At 43.9% G+C, this 17820-nt stretch overlaps 1 long non-coding RNA gene across 3 annotated transcripts in view; it reads left to right on the plus strand.

The window, feature by feature from the left end:
• Window positions 1-17820, plus strand: part of LOC121133505 — a 192072-nt gene that overhangs the window by 143780 nt on the left and 30472 nt on the right. For all 3 annotated transcript variants that reach the window (XR_005870366.1, XR_005870364.1, XR_005870365.1), the window contains exon 3: window positions 113-280. This is a non-coding gene — a long non-coding RNA (uncharacterized LOC121133505). The remainder of the gene's footprint in view (window positions 1-112; window positions 281-17820) is intronic.

The raw sequence follows: 17820 nt of genomic DNA on the forward strand, positions 1-17820 counted from the left end.
CATTTTGTGTAACAGATTCTAGCATCCTAGGATATGGGTATCCATAGGAAGTCTTAGGACCAATTTGCTGTCAACTCTGAGCCTATTGTTATTTATTATTCTCTTTTTACAGGGGGAGGAAAATCTCATACAGAACAATTCTGAATGTTCAAGGTGACATAGCAAACACTTGTTTCATGGTTGAGACCCAGGTACAGGTTTTCTGCAATGGATTTCATATTTTCCCAAGTGTCCTTGACTGGCATGTGGTCCTGACTCTTCTCATCAGCCATGGTCCAGGGTAAGTAAGAGGATGACCATTTTTCTCTTGCAAGTCCAAGTCCATGAGTGTCAAGAGCAATGGTTCTTGCCATCACTAATGCTGCGACCCTTTAATATAGTTCCTCATGTTGTGGTGATTTCCCCAACCACAAAATGATTTCATTGCTACTTCATAACTGTAATTTTGCTTCTTGTGGTGTTTTGAATAGGTATGGCCTCCATAGACTCTTATGTTCAAATGCTTGGCCAATAGGGAGTGGCACTATTAGGAGGTGTGGCCTTGTTGGAATAAGTGTAACCTTGTTGGAGGAAGTGTGTAACTGGGTGAGAGCTTTGAGGTCTCATATGCTCAAGCTATGCCCAGTATGGCACACAGTCTTCTTCTGCTGCCTGCAGATCAAGATGTAGAACTCTCAGCTACCTCTCCAGCATCATGTCTGCCTGCATGCTGCCATGTTTCCTGCCATGACAATAATAGACTACACCTCTGAAAATGTAAGCCAACCCCAATTAAATGTTTTCCTTTGTTAGAGCTGCCATGGACACGGTGTCTCTTCATAGCAATAGAAACTAAGACACCACTGTTAGGAATCATAATGTAAATATCTGATGCTCAGGATATCTGATATGTGACCTCTGTGAAAGGGTTATTAGACTCCCAAAAGGGATTTGTGACCCACAGGTTGAGAATCACTGGTTTAGAGCATTGTACAGAATTGATTCTATCTACAACACCAAATTAAAGCCGCTGTCCCAAAACCTGTAGGAAAAATTCTACAGAGACAGTTACTGGGCCCTCCAAAAGGAGCCCTCTATGCCTACCTCCACCTCCAACCCCTCCTGTCACACAGGTCTGCCAAAACCTTTCCCTCTAGGACAAAGGCAACCACTTTGATTTCATTTTTCCTGTTCTTTTAAAGTGGAGCCAAACGCGAATTCCTTAGACTACGGATATGACTTCACCCTTGCTAGCATTTCCTCACCAATGCTATTTGGTCTAACCTCCTTACATTCATAAAGTAGGTACTTTATCGTTCAGAGATGGGAAGCTGAGAGTTGAGCAGCAAAGACATTCTTCCAATACGAAGTGGAACCCAGGTCAACTACCAGCTGGACCCAGGTCTCCAACACCATCCCACGGGATTGGCTGGGAAGGAGACTCTGACACTCTTCCCTTCTCTAGAGCAACCTCATCTTTAAATTGACCTGTGGAATGCCATCCTTCACACTCTCTTTGCTTTTCATCTTATGCCCATTAAATCCGCCCTCCATTCTCATTTTCTAAGTTATTTAATAAACATCTCTCACAAAGTGAGGCTCCAGCTCTAAGAAAGACTCAGTTACTCCTGATGTTTTCAGGGTAATGAAAGTTCAGACTGTGTAAAACTGCATAAGGTACTCACTCTGTGATGTCTGCTTCTCCCCAGAGCCCCATCTCCTGCCTCTTTCCCCCAGCATCATACTCTATAGTTAGGCTAAACAGCGTATAACTCCTTTGCTACACGCAGCAGGAGGCTTCACTTTCCACTGTTTTTATGTACACTGCTCATCTCCCTGGAGTGCCCTTCTGCTTCACAGGGCTTCATCCTACTCCATCATCCAGGCTCAGCCCAGTCATCACCCTCACCAGAAATCCTTAGCAAGTCTGAGGGTGGCCTAGTCTTTTGTTCTGGGAGTCTATAGTTCTGCAGGAACCTTTTTTTATTCCATTTGTGTATTTGATTGTTTATCATGGGGGTTGGGCTGCATGTGGGGAAGGGGGTTTGAGTGGCAGTCCAAGGACAACTGATGGAAGTTGGTTCTACCATATGGGTCCCTGAAACTGAACTCAGTCATCCAGCTTAGTGGCAAGCATTTTTATCCATTAAGCCATCCTGCTGCCTAACCTGGGCACTTCTTTTAGAGGATGGCTACATGCTCAAGACACCCACCCTGGGCACCTAATCCCCTACTAGACACTTGTTCCCAAAGACTAAGCCATTCTCTCTGTGCCCTAGTTGCTAATGCAAGCTCAAGAGTCCACTAGTCAAATCTTTGTTCAAAGTTCTTCAAGTCCCATGTTTAGCTTGTATGGCAATGTATGCATAGTTGTATCCTCTCAAGTGCCTAGTGTGGTTCCCTCCACACAAAAAGAAATTTATATTGAGTTCTTAGAAGATTCCAAAGGAGTCAGGAATCACAGGTACTAAAGGAAACTGTTTCTTGGCTTCAGAGTGTTCCCTAGTACCACAAAATCCTTTCTCACACATCAACGTGTCACTGATTTTCCAGAAGATTCTAGAAAACAGGAAGGAAAGTTTGAGGCCAGTGCAAAGTTAATCTGTCAGTCAAGACAGACAAAACAGAGCAACCAATTCCCTTTCTCCTAAGGATTCTACAGCTTCTTGAGTACCAAGAGGGTTCCCACATAAACGGAGACATTTGCTAGGATCCTGGCAGACACAATCAAATGTTGCCAAGATGTCAGTTCTTTGCAAATGAATTGATAATTCTTAAATGTACTCATGGTTAAAATCCCAATAAGATTTTTTCATAGAATTTAAGAAGGCAATTGTGAAATCCATATTGAAAATAGAATTACCAAGAACTGAATATGTAGATCAGTGGTTGGCAAAACCCTGGATATCAAAAAATACTATCAGTATGTCAGGTTTCGGGGATAGTGTCTCATGTAACCCATGCTCCCCTCTAACTTACTGTGTGGCCCAGTATGGTCTTGAACTCCCTGCCTCTGTCTCATAAGTGCTAGGATTGCAGGTATGTTCCATCACATAGGCTATTGCTCTCAAAATATATAAATATGCTTGTGTGTATATGCATATATATGTATCACACAATTTTACTATTTAGTATATCCATATATATATATATATTACTGTTTATAGTAAACAGTAAAATTCTGTGATAGCCACATGCAGAAAGCTGAGAAACCGGAATGCCAGTCTACAAATAAATCTATATATTGGCTAGGCCCATAGTAAGTACTGGGGCCAACAAATAAAGGTGACAGTTCCTATCAGTGGAACAATAAATTAGAGAGAAACAATTGACTATTCATTGAGGAAAAAGTAGATTCCATACCCGCTATCAGTCATGAAAATCAATCCTAAGAGCTTATAAGCCTATGTATGAAAATATATGTAATTTTTGGAAGGGACTAAAGAATAGTTTATGGCCTCAGGCTAGGGAGGGCCTTTAAAATAAACTAAAATACATAGAGCTGAGCTGGCTAACTACTGCTTGTGGGTTAAATCTGCAGTGCCATCTCTTTTCGTCTAAAAAACCCACAAAGTTTTATTGGGACACAGCCCATCTATTTGCTTTCATATGGTCTGTGACTGCTTTTATGCTACAACAGTGGCATCGAATACTCAGTCACACAGACTGCATTACTTGCAAAGCCAGAAGTATTTACTATCTGGTCATCTACAGAAAGAATGCTGACCCTTGGCATAGAGTTAAAAGATTGATAAATATAACTACAAAAATGTAGTCACAGAGATGATATGAGCAGAGTTCAAAAGGCAACAGCAGACTCGGAGGCAATATTTGGAAGATCTATAGCAGACAGTGGATTGTGACTGAGGACATGTGGAGACAGCCAGCAAATCAAGAAGCCAGTCTGACAAGCAGTGGCAGAGGTCAGGGACAGGAAATTCACAGAACACATTCCAGTGGCCAATAGAATCACAAACGCATAGTCTCAGCCTCCCTGTAACCATCACTCCAAACCCAGGAGAAAGAATAGAGCAAGGGGATTTCAGAAATGATTTACTTTTTTAATTTCATGTAAGTCTGTGTACCGTGTGAGTGTCTGGTGCCCAAGGAGGCCAGAAGAGGACAGTGGACTCCCTGGGACTGGAGTTATTGATAGTTATAAGTCACCTGTGGATACTGGGACTTGAACCAAGGTCTTTTGGAAAAGCAGTCAGTGCTGTTAAGCACTAAGCCATCTCTGCAGGTCCCAAGAAATGTTTGATGAAAGAAATATTTATAAACGTGTGATCTGGAAGAACTACACAATGCACATATACATGTATATACACAAGATGTGACACAGCTCTCTGAGGTTAGTAATTTAATATTGTAAGTATTCTACATTATATATATATATATATACATGCACATATACTTTTATTACATTAAAACATTTCCCAAAAGACATTAATGAATGGAATAAACAATGTTTTCAAATATTTGAATTTAGGGCTGAAGACAGAGTTCTGTGGTACAGAACTTGCCTATTAAAATCTCTGATTTTAGTATCCAGTACTACACATATATGCTTACACATGCACACACATACATACACATACACATGTGCACAAACATGCACACTCATCCACTCTCACAAACATGCACACTCACATACATGTACATACACACATGCAATTGCCAACATGCACATACACAAAGACACAGTGAACTTGAAGATAAAAGATGTAAAAACTCAAAAGTATAAGCATAAGAATCTATTTATGCAAAAACAGATTTTAAGTCAATAAAGCACAGCCTCAGTCACTGTGCTTAGCCAGGTGACAGTACCAGTGTGGAGCATACTCTTGAGTCCTAGTATTAGGGAGGCTGAGAGAGGAGAATTCTGAGTTCACACATAGTACGTTTTTGGGCTGTCCTAGGTAACATAAAAAGATGCTGTCTTTAAAAAGACAAAAGAAAAGTAGATCTCAAGACTTGAAATATCACTAGAAAAAATTTTAAAGTATAGAGATCCCTTAGGAAACAAGCTTAGTCATCTTAAATATAGAAAATAATCCAAAATATGGAGCCCACAAATACAGTATTTATTTTATCACATTATCTGCTGTAATTAGTAGATGAAGTATGAAAATATCACTAAAGTAAGGATGGTTTGATAAACAAGGACCAGTTTTACTCAGGGGCTGAAGATGTGATAGAAAAGACTAGAAGCCTCAGAAGTGTAGGGGAGGAGGCATCTACCAGGAGGTGAGGCTTTGCTTGTAAATCTATACTATGTAAATACCCTATATAAGACCATATATTATTGTTTTGCATACGCCTTACACAAACAACATACTATACCTATGTAATTTTATAATGTTCACCACCTAGTAACATTGTTGGAGAGAAGATTGTTGATTATTTTTGTAAGAATGTATTTATTGTTTTTGAAATCAAACAAACTTTATTACCATGTCTACCAATAACAGCAGCATAGCTAAAATCAAAATAAAAACAAGCCAACACAGCAACAAACAAAAAGCAAAGGCCATTCGTCGCTGGACCCTGAATGCCTCCTTTGATACTGGAGTCCACTGCTCCCCCTGGAGATCTTCCATTCTTGAAGATCAAGAACTAGGCCTGTATCCTGGACCCTTTATTTTCCAATCTTTATCCCTACCTAGAAATTGTTTTGATTTATATCCGATCCCCAGGCTATTGCAGTGTCTTCCAGAGACCCTGCTTGTTGGTAGAGAGTACACGAGTAACAGATACAGATTGGGTCCACTGATGTATCTTCTTGGAAAATGAAGATCGGGGTAGAGGAAGTCAGCCCTGTGATGTGTCCATTACTTTGATTTTAACTATGAGAATAGGAGAGATAGAGGCAGATGGGCTCTGGGAAGAAGACAGGCAAAGGAAATGCCTAGCAGAGAAGAACACAGAAGGAAATCCTGCTGGTTTTTGGAGAACTGACTCTGGTTGACTTTAGCAATGACCTGTACTTTCATACAAAGATTGTCCCTGCATCTTTATCAGGAACACCCATATTGGTTTTTTTTTTTTTAATAATCAGTAGAACCTAGTGGGAAGAGCTGTCTGCTTCTGTGTCTCCCATCACATCACCACCACAGCAGATTCTGTTTCCTTCCAGATGCTCAACAATTGAACCAAACAGGGCAGCCATTCCTCCCCAGCAGCCTTGAAAAGGCTTGCTGGATCTTGTGGTTCCTCACCTTCCAAGATACCCATGCCACAGATGGATAGTTCTGACAGGGCCTCCGTAGCCTCGCAAGGCCTCTTCAAGATGCCAAATGTGAACTCTCCCCGCCCTGAACTAAACATCCCAGCTTCACCGATTGCTCCCCATAAGGCACTCTTTCCAGATCTTTCTTCCACTGATGACACTCTTCAGGCAAACTCCAGTTTGTCAGTGTCTCTCTTAGACTAAAGTACCTCAAATTGACTCTTCAGCCCTTGAGCTTCTCTGCTCTGTGAGTGATAGGCAGAGCTGTGGAGAGGTCATAAAAGACTCCACAGGACTGAGAATTGGTAAGGGGCTATATTACTTTGCTGGGTATTTAAAAGAGAATTATTAGCTGCAGGGGACTGGTTGGAAATTGCTCCAATATATAAACTCTTAAAAGTGTTCGTATGAAATTCATTAATACCTGTGACTTGTTTTGCCAATACGAAGCTCTAAGCATAAAATGTTACCACAGCACAAAGCACACATCTCCCTCGTCAATCCCTCACTCCCTCAGTGGCTGTGACTCACTCACACTTGAGGGGCAGCTGGCATCCTTTGAGCTTGGAATTGAACTGCAGACTCGGCAAAGTCAAGTGGAAGGTGAGACAGTCAGAGCATCCTGGAGCCGGGAAGACGCCCTAAAGGGGATCATCTACTCTAATCCTTTCATTTTACAGATAAGCCACCTTAAATCCGTTCTGGAACAAGTGGGGCATTAATAAATAAATAAAACAAAGTAAATTTTACCTGTGAGGAAGCTGAGACTAAGTGGCTAGCCCAAGAGCACGAGACTGGTCGGGGAACAGCTCCGAGGCCTGTCCAGGCAATCCGCAGTAATTGCCCCCCCACCCAACCCATTCCGATGGGAAGTCAGCATACCAAGGGACAGCCCCAAAAGATTGTCACCTCTCTGAGAACAGCAGACACAGGCTAATGGCCATTTGTCACAAATCTAACAGCAACTGATCTAATCAGAGCCTGCAAGTAACCAGTATCCATCAACCAGCCTGCCCTGTGGGACTGGTTTCCCAGTTGACCCTCTTCCTCCAGGGCACCCAGGAAGTGAAATCAATATTAGAGTTAAAATTTCCAGTCTCCTTAAGGTTGGATCTGGGGCTGTAAGAGCCAGGCATAAATTTCAAACATGGTTTGGAATACTCTTAGCTTTCCTACAGCCTCCTGGATCTCAGCCTCTCCTGCACAAATTGGAAAAGCCAGCTCACCACGTAGCCAAGGGGCAAGACACCTCTCGCCCCTCTTAGATGACTTTGCCAAATTCTGGCCTCTCCAGTTCAACAAAGAGAACCTGTGTATTCTGTATGGCGGACAATCAAATCCTTTCCTTGCAGTCTCCACACTAGGCATGCTGGGAAGACCTGGTCTTTGCCATCTGGAAAAGGATGGAGGAGTATTAGCCTGAGCTAGTCAGAGTATTTCCATTCCCACCAGGGGGTCTTGGAACTGGAGCTGAGTCCGTGTCCCTCTGGAGACTCAAGAATCTAAAACTTCAGCTCTTCCCTGAGAAGTGAGCTGCAAGAGGGGACTGACTCTTCAGGACTGTGGGAGAGAACCCCACATGCAAATTCCACAATCTCCTGCAGAGGTAGTAACCTGGAGAAGACACCACAGCAAGAGGAGCAGAGGAACCCAGAAGGTTTGGGAAGCATTCAGTCGCAGAGAAACGTCATGACTCAGCCCCACGCCAGTCATGTACCTCCCCACTGTCCCATCAACAGCTCTTCCAAACCGAATACCTCTTTAGTTGGTGGCTTTGCTTGGATGCCCGGTTTCCGATGTCTTTCAGAAGGAATGCTTATCTGCCTTTGAAGGTCTTATTCTGGGAACATTTCTTATTTTCCTCCTTTCTTCTTTCGAAAAGAAAGAAAGAAAGAAAGAAAGAAAGAAAAAACAGCAGCTTTGACTAGTCTGAGGGTGACACGAACGCCTGATTTTTATGCAACGTTGCAAGTGCCTTTCAGCAACACAATGGCAGGTTCTTTGACAATGTCATGCGTCTATTCAAAACAACCGGCATGCCAGTCAGAGGCCTGGGCGTTTGCACAGTGCTTGTTCTCAGTAGTGATAAGGCATGTTAGATTTTTCCCATTCTATTTGAGAAATAATTCTGGTCTTTTTAAAGTCCCCTGCTTTTTTGATTATTTTTTTTTCTTGCCTCTTTGGTGAACAATAGGACCTGTCCCTGTTTGATTCCTTATGTGATGCTTGTGTGGTAACAACTCAGAAAGAGAGAAAAGGAGAGTGGGGACAGGCTGGGGGTTGAGAGGGGGAGAGTGATGGCTTAACAGGCCCCGCTAGGTGCTAGCTGGGAGAGCTGGTATTAAGGAAAGGCCCGAAGATTAGTACTGTTAATTTTGTTGGGTCGATTTGTACAGGTCCTTTTGTTGGAAGCCAGGGTGGGCAGGAGGATGGGTTAATTATCTGCTCCTCTGTTCCCGGGCCTGGTCCTCAGCAGCTAACCCTCTCTCGTATTCAAGCAGTTGCAACATCGAGCATAGGAAGTCTCCTTTTTGTGTTTCTTGGAAACACGATGAATAAAAAGAGAGAACAGAGACCTCAGTTGGGTTTGGTGGACTTTGCCCATGATCTTAGCATTTGTCAGGTAGAGATGGAGGATACATATCAAGTTTGAGAATGTCTGGAAAACAAACAAAGCAGAGAGGGAGAGAGGGACAGAGGAAGAGGCTGCGGGGTATATGAGCTGCAGAAGTGACGGGAGGGCATGAGATCACCCAGTTCCACACAATGGACACAGAAAAGCCCAGCCTTCTACTCACTGCCTATGGGAGTTGCTCATTCTAACTGTCCTGTTCCCAAGTGGCTGTGTTTTCACAACCGGTGGGGTTGGGTCTAGTTGCATTACAAACGATGCCAGTTTTCCACAGCTCCAAGCAACCCACCAGTTGCTTGTGCCGCAGGTTTTCAGAGGAATTCTGGGCTGGCTCTCCTGCTGGAATCTTGGCGGCTCTCTGGTGTGCTTCTGGGTTGGCCATGTGTAGGGAGGGACTGGTTAGCCAGCCCAGGTAATCTCACCTGTCCATCTGGTGGATGGCTGAGGCAATGAGGGAGTCAAAAGACAGATCTGTCACAGGATGACTTGGGTCTTAAGGCTACAAGAAGACAAGAAGAAAATCACTTGAGTCTTTCAAGACCCTGCCTTATCAAAGCTGTGAATGGCCCATTGGTTAAAGGAAGTCACACTGGCTGGCTGGGTCCAATGAGCACTGAAATAGTTCCTCTGCATCAAGGCCAGAGAAGGGATTATAGCCATTTTTCCTTCCTCTGCTGCAAACTGGACTATCTTTTCCCCTCCATATCCACCTACATAAAGACACATCCACTAAGAGCCAGTTTACACACTGGCTCCAAGCTTCACTAGTGCTTCTGTCTTGAGACCCATGCCTGGTCCCTCTCCCTCAGTCACATTCTGTATGTTTCTGCCAAACTGTACCTATTCTTTGTCTATTTTGCATCCTCTCCACAAGGCATTATTGGCGGAGTTCCAATGTTTATTTTGTGGATGAGGAAATTGAGACCCAGACAGCTTATTATCATCCGTCCCCTCCATGGGACACCCGAAGTTCCTGCTGCGGCCTCAAAATTGGGGTGCCTAGCTGGAAGATCAGATAACTCAAGCAATGACTGCATTCTTTCTTCCACCATACAAAATGAAGTGGAAAATGGCTTAAAATTTATGTATTTTTATGCCCAGCCTCCCATGACCAGAAAAGGACTCAAAGTGCTTCCCACTACCCGGCGTTCACTGCAGCGGCAAAAAGAAGTATAGACTTGTAAGGGGGTGCGGAAAGAGCAGACAGGCTTAGCCCTCTGCAGGGAAATGACACCCTGTGGGCAGATTGACTGAGTGCTATCAGCAAAGGCAAGGGGGCAGTCATTAAAACTCTATACGGTTTTATTCTCTAGCAACACACACACACACACACACACACACACACACTCATCTGTTGAGACGCCTATTTCTGTTGGCACGAGAACTCAGCAGACATTTGCTGGACATAACTCTCTCTATGGAACACTGAGCAGCTCTTTGGGCAGAGTCCTTTTTCATAGTTCCAGAAACCCATTTATTTGCCATGCCCCCAACCCCCTGCCTCGCAGTTTCTGGCATGGTGTGCTGCCCACAGTAGGTGCTCAATCAATGCCATGGGCTGATTGGTAAGTGGCATGAGCTGTTTTGACTTCTCACCAGGCACGGAGGCGCTATCCCTGCGTGAGTGGATGGGGTTATTGGGAAGGCTAAATTAATTGATTTACTATTGACTGAAACTACAGACCTCTATCCAATATTCCTAGAATCCACAACTCCCTCAGTTGAATAAAAACTTCAAACCCTGCCTGGGTTTTACCTAAGAAGCTAAATTTGTATGTCCCTGAGAGACTGGGCCAGAGTTCTCTTCTCACGGCCCTCTATGTCTGAGGGCCACCTAGCAGGTTCGTTCCCCTCTCTATACCCCTCTTGTCTTTCCCCCATGCAAGTATTTTGAGAATCAACTGACATGATATAGGGGAGATTGCACATATAATACAGGTGTGAGCAATGCTGGCTCAAGCTGAGAATCCCTCACCCACAATTCCTAGGACTAAAAGTATTTTGGATTTCTACTTTTTAAGAAATGTTTTCATGTATATTTTGAGATAGCTTGGGAATGGAACCCAAGTCTAAACATGAAACTCATCTCCATTTCATGAGTACCCTATACATATAGGCTGAAGGTAATTTTATACAATGTTTTTAGGATGCCTGCATTTTGATCTGTAACCTGTCTCATGAGGAAGGCTGTAGAATTTTTGACTTGTGTCATGACTTCTGTCTTTGAGAGTTCCAGGCTAGTACCTGCCTGTTTTAGGCAGGAAATTTCTGGAAAGGTGGTGTTCAGTCTACAGTACTCTCAGACTGTTGGTATAAAACTCAGCTAAAGTTGATTTTTAACCTGAGGGCTTCATAACCCAGTTCTTCCCAAACTGAGCTTCTGAATTGTTGGAGTCAAGCAGAGGCTGTAGAGATTCCATACCACTAGGGGCAGCACTTTTGTGATGGCAGGTGGTCTAGAACCCATCTTGGAGATACAGACGATCAAAAGTTTCTCCTCTGCTACAGCCCGGGTTGTGCTGTTGGACATTGTGCTTCTCAATCCCTGGGGTCTTGTTAATCATGGTTCAGTATCTGCAAAGCAAGGATTAAGAAAACGTTAATCCCAGCACTCTGGGAGGCAGAGGCAGGTTGAGCTCTGTCCAGCCTGGTCTACAGAGCTAGTTCCAAGACAGTCAAGGCTACACAAAGAAACCCTGTCTCAAAAAAATCAATCAGTCAATCAATCAATCAATTAATCAATCAGTCATTCAGTCAATCAATCAGTCAATCAATGAAGCAGCAACAGCAGTTACCTTTTAGCAATCAACAAGGCAATGCTGACATTATTGGTCCTAGAATCAACCATGAATCCAACTAGTAACTAAAGAAGCCATACAGTGCTTTTGGGTAGGATTCCTTATGTGGTCCTACTGTGCCCAGGTCAAAAGGCATAACCTGAACGAGGAACACAGCTCTGGTGGTTCATATATGCCTCTGCCCTCAACACAGGTTGGCTAATGGAGGGTGGGGAGTGTGGAGGGGAAGCTTCTAATCCATGGTCCTACACCCTAAACAAAGGTGCTTTCTGGAATGCAGAGTCAATGAGAGAGTTCTGCACTCTTCCTTGGCTAGGTCTAAATGGGCCAGGGTGGGACCAGAGTGAGCCAGCTGCAAAGTGTTTAGGGTTCCTACCGCTCTGTTTTTGTTCTGCCATTTAAAAAATTTATGTTAAATTTGCTTCATCATGACACATAGACAGAGAAAAGTGCATATTGATGGGATGCTTCTATACATATAGATACTATATTCTGTTTGAATTTGGCTAACTCTATCCATCTCCTCAGACACCATTAAGACCTTGAAAATTCTTTTTCCCCTAGATTTTTGAAATATATGGTACATTTTGTTTTTTCTTTTCTTTTCCTTCCTTCCTTCCTTCTTTCCTTCTTTTTTTTTTTGTTTTGTTTTTTGAGACAGTGTTTCTCTTTGTAGCCTTGGTGGTTGTGGAACCAGATCTGTAGATCAGACTGGCCTTGAACTCACAGAGATCCACCCGCCTCTGCCTCTGAAGTGCTAGGATTAAAAGCATGTGTGCCACCATCGCCCGCCAGCCCACCTGGCTATTATTTTCTAACCACTGTAAATCAACAAAATCACTCAGAGATGGACTCTTTACCCAGCGCCTCCAAACACATCAACCCTTTTACTGTAGCCCACATGTGGAAGCCCTTGCTAACCCCTTCCTAGAAATGACCAGAACATACACACCAAGGCCAAACAAACATCAGAAGGTCCATAAAGACAGGGCAGGTTCATCTAGATCACAGTTTCCAAATTCTTTTATTTCCAGGACGCCATGTAAGCACACATGCCAATGAACCAGAGAGGGCCCAGCATGCATCAGCAGCCAGGGGAAGAATCTATCTCCCCCTGGAAGGAGGAAAGGAACAAAGAGCTATCCCTGTCACTCCTTCACATTCCCCACTAGGCTACCTCATGCACAGCAAGGGTCACATACCCTTGTGTCACCAGGGTGTGTGACCCTTGTTGCTGAATATTTGATTACACTGTAAAGCACCCTGTGTCTTAATCAAGGTGCCTTCTGATTGGTTTAATAAAGAGTAAATGACCAATAGTCAGGCAGGAAGGCATTAAGCGGGACTTCTAGGGACAGAGAAGGCTTTGAGAAGGAGAATGGAAAGACAAGCCAGACATGGAACTAGTTGAATATGCAGAATGGGACAGACCTAAAAGCCATGTGGTAGGATGTAGATTAATAAAAATATGGGTTAATTTAAGTTATAAGAGCTAGGTGAAAACAAGCCCAAGCTTAAGGTCAAGCTTTCATAATTAATTAATAAGTCTGTATGTCATTATTTAGGAACTGGCTGGCTGACTGGACAGAGAAAGACTCCTTGCAGACAACGTGCAACATGTGCTGAGACATTAATTAATCATTTAGGAAACACACTGTAGGGTGTGTATGTGTGGGTTCACTTGCTTTTCTCATATTTTAAAGAGTGTCATTAGACACAGGGACTTTGGCATGAGTAACCTCAGACTCACACACACATCAAATGGATTCTTGAACTTCTCAAGTGCTTAAAGTGTACACACTTTAACTTGAAAAATTACCAGGTTTGTCTAAAGAAAAAATTTCAAACACAAAACACGAAGCTCATTTGAAGGGAAAAATTCTCCAGTGGAGTGAACCCAGCCTGTCATAGAAAAGTTAAACCAGGCATAGAGGGAAATGTCAGCTGTGTGGGAGAACCAGCTGTCTTTCACTCGTTTTACAAAAAAATCATTTTTATGAACTACATCAGATTATAGGAGAATATATGAGTGTCTGAGGCTGGGTATCAGGAGGCCAGGAGGCAGTGGACCTTACTTCTTCAAGGGTTGCTTAGCTCTCTCTGGGAGGACTCGGAACTTTTTGTTAACTCCAAATAAAGTACTCTAGAGTGACACAGCAAAGGATAACTCAAATAAGAGACACCATCAGCTGTTTATTTTAAAAGCTTTTTACTAAAGGAGGGAGGAAAATAAAATCTCCTCTCTTCTCCGTGCTTTTTCAACAAGGCAGCAATTGAATTCCTTCTGGGTCCTATTCTTTTTAGAAGCCTGATTTCTGCTCCCCCTCCTCTTCCCCACCTCTAGCTGAACTATCTGTTTAGCTCCCAAAAAAGAAGAAAAGGGAAGGAGTCCGGCTCCATGAGAGTGCTTTGGAAACAGAAGATGAAGTGCTTGCAGGGTGCGAAAGAGAGTATAATGGAGTTTCAGAAATGGTACCCAGTTGGGGGGTGGGGCGTGAGACAGGAGGAAGGATGTAGGAGGGAGAAAAGGGATGCAGAACAAAAACAGAATGTATTTAAAAAAACACACACAAAAAAACCAAACGACGACAACAACAACAACAACAAAAAAACCCCAGAATGTATTCATTACTTTCCTGGTTCTTTCAGAAAATACCTGACAAAGGTAACTTAATGAAAGGGTTGCTTTGGGCTTAAACTGTGAGAGTGTAATGGGGACAGCAGTGTGAGGCAGCTGGTCACAGTGCATTTATAGTGAGGACACAGAGCGAAGTGCATGCTGGGACTCAGATCACTTTCTTATTTTTATTTCATGTAAGATCCCAGGCCACTGGGTGCTGCCACCCTCATTTAAGGTGGGTCTCCTCTCCTTGGTTAAACTTTTTTTTGGAAGCGTTCTCCTGGGCACACTCAGAGATGCGTTTCCATGGTGATTCCAAGTCCAGCAAAGTTGCCAAGACTGGGAAGTGTGCTTTCGTTTGGCTCTTGAGTTTCCAGAGAAGGCCATGCATTGAAGGCTTGGTCATAGGGGCTGGTGCTGGCCCCAGGGCTTCCAGGGATTCTCCATCTCCACCACTCATTTCCTTGTGCTGGGATTACAGACACTCTTTCTCTGAATCTAGCTTTTACACGAGTTTTATGGATGTATACCCAGGTCCTCGTGCTTGCATGGCAAATGCATTTACCCACTGAGCCATCTCCCAGAGCTCTGCTTATCTCTGCTTCTCAGTCGCAATGGTTTGACAGAGCCACTCCCTCAATCATGCCTGTTCTTTCTTGCTGGATGTGATGCCTTTCTCCAAAGTGTACTTGCTTTGCAAGGATAGCCCTGGATCCCATCTAGGCTGTGAGTTTGTTTGAGTGCTTATTTAGGGCCAGGATCAAGTCCAGTTAGTGTTTATTCTTCCCAGTGCTTGATTCAGAGTAAATGCACAACGGAAAGGCTCAGGAAGCTACCCAACTTAGCAACACGTTACTCCAAGCATTGCATGTATGTCAGTTCAAATCCCCAGAACACCCCCTAGCAAAGATCCTATACTGGCACACATTAGAGATGAGTTATCTGGAGTCCAGGGGTCAAATAACTTGTCCAAGGTTATTTAGCATGTGGGGAGGGGAACTAAAGCTTAAACCAGGTGTCTGGACGTACCACATTCAACCAAGACACAAATTCTGTCCTAAGCCTCACCCACTACTTAGTTTTCAGATTGAAAAATTAAATCAGAACCTTTATCATATGCCAGAGTCCAAATATAAGACCACTCTTTGGTTTTGATTTGTTTGTTTGTTTCTGGATGCTTAAGTCTGTGGCATGTTTTCCTCCCTTACTCCACCTAAAAATGCACGACACCAGCACTTCATGTCAATTAGACATGTCGTTAGAGTACCTCAGGAAAGACCAGAGTTCTAATTCCTTTGCTCTGAGATTTGCAGGGTCATTCATTATTCAGGATGGTAGTGTACCCTTACCACAACAGGTCTGGCATGAAACCATTTGTGGCACTGGCGATGATAACTGCATTGTAAGGCTAGAGTGATTAGTGTGACTGTAAGATCCGACATCTCCAGCCCCACTTTCCCAACAAGCTTGTCTGCCAAACAAGGGCTCCAACTCCAGAGATCAACCTCTGCTCAGTACACACAATTTGGAAGTATAGAAAATGTTCTCTGAACTCTCCTCCTGCTAGTCTATAGGAAGAATCCACAAGTAAGGACAGTGCCTGTCTTTAGTCCTATACACCCACAGGAGGCGCTATTCCTACCAATTCAGTGTGTGTAGAGCTTTCTGTAGCATGACTCCGGGGGTCCCAGACTTGTATTTGTACCCAGGACATGCTCTCTCTTGTGGTATAATCTCAGGCCACTGATATTTCTCTAACCCCCAGTGTCATCTCCAGATGGAAGTGGGCATGGCTACTCCTGTCTTACAGGAGGGTGAAGGGAGACAGCATGATTAAATAGTTAAGAACAGAGGGTGCAGCAGCAAGAACTCAATATGTCAATCATTTTTGTTGAGCCTGAGCAAGGGGAAGCCACCGAGGAAGTATTCAACAGCAGTTCATTAATGGGCGAGCTCCCCTATAAAGCCTGAACCTTTCTCCAGAAGATTCTACTGGAAGAAGTCACGTTTCCTGGTGCCTTAGGTGGAATACAACAGCAATCAGTACCTGCTTAAGGAGGCACAGAGGAGACAAACAGCGTATCAGACTGTGCCGCCCTGGGAGGACAGGAGGCTACACTTGCTTGCCTTCCTCTGCCCAGCATGCTGAAGATGCAGAAGAAGGGGCTCTGGTTGATGCTGCTTCCCATAGCTCATCCTTTCTCCACAACGCAGGCCACCCTGGTCTCTGTGCTCCCAGCCTTGTCCTTCCATGCACTCCACCTGGTCAACCAGAAGAGTCATACAGACGTGGAAATTGTCCTTTCCAGAGCTAAGCAACTTGAATCCTGTTGAACTATAGAACTCTGTCCTTGCACATGCCTGGCATCCATCAGCCTTGGTTTTCTGGTCTCCACCCTCCAACAGCCAGCAAATTCTGTCTGCCTTAGAAATATCAAGTGAGATAACATGGAAGAAATTTTAAAGGTACATGGTTGTCACTTTGTATTGCAGGCATTGGTTCCAGGACCCCTGCTGATACCCAAATCTGCAGCTGTTTGCATTTTAGGTAAAGTGCATAGTACCGGATCTAACCTAAGTACGCAGCTAGACTTTAGATTGTCTCTAGATTAACTTTAATTCTTAATGCAATGTCAATGTCACCTACTACACTGTTGAGGGAAGAATGACAGGGAAGAGTCTGCACATGTTCCTTGCAGATGCAGGCTCTCCTTGAATTCTTTCAGTGCATGGTTGATTGAATCTGCAAATGTGGAGCCTGTGAATACTGAGGGCTGATTGCATTGAGCTACTCAAAGCTGGTGTAAATGATTATACATAATAAACATTAATTTACTGTTGTTCCCAGCAATGCCAGTGGGCTTTATACTACTTATAAACTGTCCAGTTGCCTCTCCAATAGGACAATATATAAGCTGGTATGGAAGCAGGAAGGGCCTCCTGTTCCAGGATGGCTATGAATATGGCTCAACACATTTGTATGATAGATGACAATGTCAGTTTTTCTCACTGTGAAAATCTATAAGAAAAAATTGTTATCCTAGCGAGAGAGTAAAGCATGTGCAAATGCCCTGTGGTAGGGAGGAGCTTTTGAACATTGTAGAAATGGTCAGAGGACCTTGGTATCTGAAACATAGTAAGTAGGGTGCAATTGGAGAAAGGCATGATGTCTAGCAGATGCCTGGTAGCATTTGACTAGTAGACTAATTGGTAAGTGCAGGGGGCTGCAGCCTGGGTCTAGGATGCACATCTGTCTGTACCATTCTGGTAATGCACATTCCTGCAGCAGCACTGAACACATATGGCAGCACTCCTCCCCTGACTCTGTGGAGAGAAACCCCTGACCAAGCTCCACCAACTCACCTGCCGATCCGATACCAGTTGGAGGCCCTGGCCTTTCTACCTGACTGACTCTGTCCACTCTTCCCACTAGGAGAGCCCCCCCTCCTTCCCTCCTACTCTGAATCCCTGTGGGGGCCACTGGCCATGTTTATGAAAACTGAACATGTCATTCAAACCAGAACCTCTGGCCTCCCAGCACCGGAGATCAGTGGCCACTGTG

This window comes from Mesocricetus auratus, unplaced genomic scaffold (genome assembly GCF_017639785.1).
Source record: "Mesocricetus auratus isolate SY011 unplaced genomic scaffold, BCM_Maur_2.0 Super-Scaffold_100022, whole genome shotgun sequence".
NCBI classification, from domain to species: Eukaryota; Metazoa; Chordata; class Mammalia; order Rodentia; family Cricetidae; genus Mesocricetus; species Mesocricetus auratus.